Source organism: Orcinus orca, chromosome 13, assembly GCF_937001465.1.
Source record: "Orcinus orca chromosome 13, mOrcOrc1.1, whole genome shotgun sequence".
NCBI classification, from domain to species: Eukaryota; Metazoa; Chordata; class Mammalia; order Artiodactyla; family Delphinidae; genus Orcinus; species Orcinus orca.
The window spans coordinates 6371205-6378371 of record NC_064571.1 but is presented as its reverse complement, the minus strand read 5'-3'; positions in this window follow the sequence as shown (position 1 = coordinate 6378371).

The following is a 7167-nucleotide window of genomic DNA, read 5'->3' as shown; positions in this document are numbered from 1 at the left end:
AGAATGCCAGTGGGTCACATAGAAACAAAGCATACATTTTGTATCTGTTTGCCGAGAATGGAAGCTGTAGGCTTCCTGAAATCAACCTAAGTTACACATAGATATAGATGAATGGACTGTGTATTGTTACAAAGAAACAACAAAATGGAATCACTTGTGCTAAGCCCCACATCAGCAAACCAAACTTAATACCTAACCTAATTACAGTTACAGCCTCCCCCAGGAATATAGTCTTAACCCAGCGGTCCTCAACCTTTTTGGCACCAGGGACCGGTTTCATGGAAGACAGTTTTTTCACGGACCGGGGAGGGGGGGATGGTTTCAGGATGATTCAAGCGCATTACATTTATTGTGCACTTTATTTCTATTACTGTTACATTGTAGCATATAATGAAATAAGTATACAACTCACCGTAATGCTGACAGGAGGCGGAGCTCAGGCGGTAACGCGAGCGATGGGGAGCGGCTGTAAATACAGAAGAAGCTTCGCTCGCTCACCTGCCACTCACCTCCTGCTGTGTGGCCCGGTTCCTAACAGGCTATGGACTGGTACCGTTCCGTGGCCCAGGGGTTGGGGACCCCGTCTTAACCGGTCAGTATGGAAATTTCTTGTCAGCACCACTGAGGCAATCTACCACACAGGTCCCTTCTGTCCCCTATAGGTAGCTTACCTAAGCCTGAAGCAATCTACTCTTTTCCTCCTTTTGCTTATAAAAGCCTTCCATTTTGTACAGCTCCTCAGAACTCCTCTCTACTTGCCAGATGGGATGCTGCCCAGTTCATGAATCGTTTAATAAAGCCAATTAGACCTTTAAATTTTACTCGGTTAAATTTTTGTTTGTTAACAGTGTGTACAGGTAGACACACAAGCGCATACACAGAAAACTGTCACACCCAAAGCCTTTTCTGCATATCTTGATTTTACTATATTTTCTGAATATTAAGCAGGAAAACCTTTCTGTAGAATAATTAACTTACCTGCAAGTTTGAGCAGTTGTGGAATAGAAAACTTGCTAATGAACGCTATTCACCTGGGTTTTGTTGATGCTGGACAGGAATAGAGAAGATTTCTTTTTCTGAAACTCCCACCAACGTCCCAAGGAGTGTTTTCAGGCTGACAGTTGCTGGTGAGGACAGCCCTTGGCAAACACAACAGCCGCCCTGGGCCCACAGCAGGTCCCCATTCCCCTCAGAACAAGGCATACAGAGTTGGCTGGATTCGCTCCAACTATCACTGAGGCAAGTTCCAGCAAGAGTAAAACTGGGTGACATCATACAAAGACCTAAGCAAGGGGTTCCAGTCTTTTACTAAGAATTATCTCCTGGAAGGGAAGCTGTCCGTTTGTTTTTAGAGCTTATGATTTAATAAAATAGACAAAATTTCCATTTCCCTGGCTCAGAGATTTTTGGCAACCTCTCCGTAGACTTAGTTTGATTTCCTATCCTCTACCTGCTCTTCAGCAGAGCAAATCTGACCATGTACATCCTGGGCCTAATTTCAGACGAGTACTGTTTTGTAACCACCTTCATTGCAGCTTCTAAGACCACCTTGGTGAGCTTCCCTGTGTACACAAAGGGAACCTGGGTTTAGCGGGCACTAGAATAGGAGACAGCGCCCCCTGGAGGAAACTGGTGAACAAAGCTGGCAGAGAAACTGCTACAACCTGATGGCTTATGAGTCAGCAGTGGCCCAAGGACCCCCTTAACTTGTGCACCTTTGATGTTCCCAACTGTAAACTGGGTATTCTCACTTCTGCTATCCTGTTCATCTTCTTACCCTTGGAAGTTCAGGTCAGAGGTCGTCCACACTTCCCTCCTCAGAAAGCACTTTCGATTTATCCAAAATTTTATGTGTTTTCATATTTGGCTATTTTTAAGATCAGTGAGAGATACCATCAACGGGAATGCCAAAATTGTGAAACATCAGAAAGTAAATTAAAATGAATCATGAGGTTTCATGCAGATATGCTGGGGGAGAAGGGAACAGGTTGTCAGTTCTTTCTTCCCAGGAAAAAACCCTGATGTCCTGGGGTTTCCCAGCCCTCCTGGCCTGGGCAGGGTAACCACACCTTTTTATGGGGTGGGCCCTGGCTCAGAAGACTACAGCTTTTGGTCATAATTACCTAATATCTAACCAACTGAAGACTAGAGAATATACAGCTGCTATTTTTATTATCATCCTTCTAGTTTCCAAATAATTTTGCAGTGTAATCTGTTTATGGCCAACTCTTTACTTATATTCTCTATGTAACGTGGAGGTTGGTTCTAGTTTTTTTGCCTTTTAGAAACTTCCCTAAAGTCGTAACATTGGTTTTTTCCTTTTCATTAAAAAATATCTGTGGCCCAGAAATTCTATGCTGAGGTATCTACCTAAGACAACCAAAGGGTTCAAATCTATTTCTTGTATCAAGGGTGTAGGAGGAAGGTAAAAGGAATACTCTTCTTCAGCACCTGGATTTTCAGGGTTTTCTGTGAAGGCCTTGAGCAATGGTTAAGGGGTATCCTCACCAGCCACAAAGCACTACTTTAATGTGAGGCAGCTGGAGCTCATTACCAGGAACAAGGGTGGGAACAGGGGGCCCTACTTCCTTTCTTCTTCCTGTTTGTGCCCAGCTCCTCCTGTTCAGCTCAGAGGTGTATCTATCTCTCCTCCTTAAACCTCTGGACCTGCAGGAGCTCATCTGGGCCTCCGGACCCTAAGGTGGAGTGGCCAATCTGCCTGGCTCAAGATGAGATTCTCATATTCTTATTTCCAAAGTGCTGTCGCCTGATCCTAATTGAACTGTCAAATGTTCACAGATCAGTTTTGCTATCATGTACAGAAGGCTCTAACGTATATCTTACACTCAAGTTATTTTAAGAGATGAAAGAAGGGCAAATTGTTATTGTTCTTTTCCTAAGGAAAATGGTAACCAATAGCTGAGAAGAACATGCATGGAGAAATTGGCAGCTTTCTTGTGAGTGCAGACGTTCCTTCTTTAGCATCCCTGTCCTCCAGTTATGGGATGGGGAGGGTGGGAAGGAGAAAAGGCGCTCATGAGTCTTTAGGATGGGGTGGCGTGGAAGCAGCTTAGTTCATGACTGACTCCCAGTGAATGCTGGCAGCTGGGGAGAAGGGAGGTCCGACGCTGCTGCAGCGGTGCCAGGCGTGCAACAGGTGGGTAGCCAAGGGGGTCAGCGAGCGTTCCTGTAGAAAAACGCCATGCTCAGAACGACTGTGCTAAGTCAAGGGAGCATTCATTAAGTATCTGTTCAGGCTCAGGAGCTACGGGAATAAATGGAAACAGTCCCTGCCCTTGAGGGTCACTCGGTCATGGGTGGGAGGAGGGGAGTGAGTGGTAGGGGGTGAAGGAGAGCAGGAGATAGGAGATCGATCCATTTAAAACATTCTTTCCTGTAACAAGTAACTGACCTGAGGCTTCCTCGCAGGGGGAGCAGGAGTTAGGTTTATTTAATCCACTATCCTGTTGGCAATCACAGCAAGCCCTCAAGGGCTTTTCAGGAGAATGAGGGCCTAGTTTATCCCCCTTGACATAAACGTCGGAGGTGTGGGGAGGCTCCGCTTTTCCTAGAAACTGTACTTGCCTCTGTAATTCATCGACGGCATGTGCTGTGGGAAGAAGACAAGTGGATTGAAGTTAAAGCATGAGAGTCTGCTTGGTTCAGATAGTCGCTAGTTGTATAATCCTTACACTCAAAATGGGTTTATTGTACACAACATGTGGCTGGGTCTTTTTTTATCCACTCTGGCAATCCCTGTCTTTTAATTAGTGTATTTTGACCATTCACATTTATAGTTATTACTTATACAGTTGGATAAATACGTTTGTAGCTTTTCTATTCATTGTGCTTGTTCTTTCTTTTTTTCTTCTGGTTTTGAACATTTTTATGTGATTCCAATTTCTCTTCTCTTAGAATATCAATTACATTTCCTTTTTATATTGTTTAGCAGTTGCCCTCAAGTTTACAATATACATGTATAACTAATCTGAGTCCACCTTCAAATAACACTATACTGCTTCATATGTGGTGCCCAGTCTACTGGGAAGCCATCAGAGGCATTACACTGTTACACTTCTGTGGATTTCCAGCATTTCCTTTTGATTTTTCTCAGAGTCTCCATCTCTCTGCTTACACTACCTATCTGTTCTTTCATGATGTCTACTTTCTCCATTAGAGCCCTCCACGTATTAATTGGTTATTTTAAATTCCCTGCCTGAGAATTCCAACATTTGTGTCGTATCTGAGTCTGGTTCTGATGCTCTTCATATTGTTGTGGGTTTTTAAAAAAAAAATTATCTTTTAGCATGCCTTACAATTTTTTGGTTAAAACCCAGACATAATGTACATCAGGTAATAGGAACCGAGGTAGAAGGCCTTTCATGTTAGGATGTACGGTAACCTGTGAGCAGCTGGGCTGTGTGTAATGTTTGCTGCAGCCATAGGTGCTGGAGGCTCCAGCTTCCTCCAGGGTTCCTGCTGCTACCTCCTCTATTGTCCCTGGGCTTCCCTAGGAACTACTCCTTAAACAGAGTCTGTGCCTTGCAGCTCTCCCAGCTGTAACTCAGAGTCATTGTATTTGATTTCTGGTGCTGTGGAGGCAGGGCGTGGGGAGGGGGTGGCATTCTACAATTGTAGCTTTAAATCTCAGTCTTTTAGTGGGCCTGTGTCTCCAGGCTGTCACCTTTACAGGTGTTTCTTAGCTGTTTTTTTTTTTTTTTTTTTTACCCCTGAGGTGAGACAGGAAGGCTTGAGGGGGCTGGAATTGGGTAAATGCCCATCTCCTATGTGGGATAAGGCTCTGGTGAAGTCTTTCACTCTAGCTAGTAGCCCTTTGTTATGGAGGGTGCTCTGGGCATAGTTCAAAATGGTTACCTTTCTCCTCTATCTGCAGAGCCAGGAGGAGATTTTTCTTGACTCTTCATCATAAGAATGCCTGGTAGCTCACGCTCAACCTCCAGCAATTTGTCAGGATTACCACGTAAGTGATCCTACCGTCCACGGCTCTGGTGGTTTCTGCTACAGGTAAGTTGACCTCAGCTGAGAATCTCCGTATTCACCCATCTCATGATTCTCTGACGAGTATTAAGGAAAGGTGTTTATTTTCAGTTTTCTCAGCGTTTTTCTTGTTGTAACAATAGGAACGACAACTTCCAAGCCCTTTTTACACACTGGGCCTGAAACCGGAAGTCTAGCTGTACAACCTTGAGTAAGTCAACTCCTCTGAAGCTATTTCTCCCTTTATGATATAGTGATCATAAACCTTTCAGGCCTACTTCACGTCATTATTTACATTAAAATGCTTTGTAAATGGTAAAGCACTATACTTCCATACGGATTATTACGGATTTGTCAACATTCACCACGAATTTGGGAGTTGTCACCAGGAAATGCCTGTCAAGGCAGGAATTACATTTCCCAGCTCCTGTGAAATTGCTGTGTGCCTCAAGGACGCAGTGAAAGACATGTGTCCCAATGCCACAACTGGCTCATAATAATGCCCCAGTGGTCCTCCCTCCTCCTACCCTTCTCCTGCAAGCAGAGGACCATGTGACCTTTGGGTATAATGGAGCCACAAGATGGAAGATTCCCTGCCTACGAGGAACAGACCACTGGATTGTTATGTGTGCAAGACATAATCATTTTATTGCCTTTAATCACTGAAACCTTGGTTTTTGTTTGTCAGGGCAGCTGATGCTACCCTATCTAACAAAGAAACCGTTATCCTGATAGTGGAGCTGCAGTTACAAAAACCTAAAATTTGTGGTTTTCAAACTTCATATTCACTGGTTAGGAGCTGCGTGGCTAAAAAAACAGATATTGTGGGCTGGAAAGATTGAGACTCGTGATGCTGCAGTGCAGTATTGAGTGAAACTTACCTGTGACAATATGAGTGATAAAGAGAAAACAGAAAGACTGTTGGGGAAAATGGAGGGAAAGAGGCAAAGTGCAAGTATGTATTGACTGTTCCTCTCTACTTTCTGAGGGAGGGAGGGACAGAGAGAGAGAGAGAGAGAGAGAGAGAGAGAGAGAGAGAGAGAGGGGTGGAGAGAGAGGACTGGCTAGTTGAAATTGGCAAGCACAAAGGAAAAGTCCAGAATTTTGGGTCCTTGCAGTGTTACAACAATTGAGAGTTTACAGATTACAGACAACAGGAAATAAGACTGAAAAAGGCCTGTTAAGACTTACCAGGTCAACTCAGTTTTGAGGACAATACAGATGATGGATGTGATGTTGCTGTCCAAGTCTTGTTTTAGACAGCTTCAAGATGACTGCTAATAAACTGACAGGGAGATTGGCTTGAGGGCAAGGAAACAAACATGTAACTCCCCAGTCCTTCCTGTGTACCTGCCACCCCCAGGCCTGGGCGGCCCTGTTCAGCACTTGGCGGCCTCTACTCCGCTGCAAGCTCGCAGCTCTGCTCAGCTCTGAACCCCATAACCCTGATGGATGCAGCGCCTGGCGTGTCCAAGGGGCTTGGAAGAGGTACTGTGAAATAACACATTTTATGGCAAGACAAGAAAAACTTAAATGTAAAAAAATCTTCTCTGCCCTTTGGCCTCTTCTCTACCCTCTACCATGCATTGTGTCTCTGCATTAGGCATTGACCAAACCTCCCAATCGGCAGAAACACCTGCTCAGCCATAAACAGCAACATTCCCCTAGAACCAAGAAGACAACTCCTTAAAAGATAACATTCTTTCTTAATCTTCAAAGGGTCACAAGGACCCACCACTTTGTACCTGAAGATCTGGATTGTGTAAACTGTCAACAGTCCATCAGTTAATGTATAACCCTCTGTCTCCAAAAATTTATGGTAACTGTGCTCTGACTTCTAATGGGCAGAATAGCTCTCAGAGTTTTCTGAGAGGCTGTTTCCGGGTTATAATCCTCAATTTGTCTCAAATAAAATTTTCCATTTCCTTCTTAGATCGACGGATTTAATCTTTCATCAGCAGTACCTAGAACAATTTACATTTCATCAAAGAGGTGGCGAGGCTCTTCGTCCAAAGTTCGGCTACATCTCGATCGTTTTCCCCTTCTCGTCCCGCTTTCTGTTCCCTGCTTCTGCAGGTTCCAGTTAAATGCGCTAAGCTGGGGTTGAGTGGGGAAGTGGGGGTGGGGTGTGGTGAGGGGTAGAGGGTGAGCGGTCGGGAAACCAACATC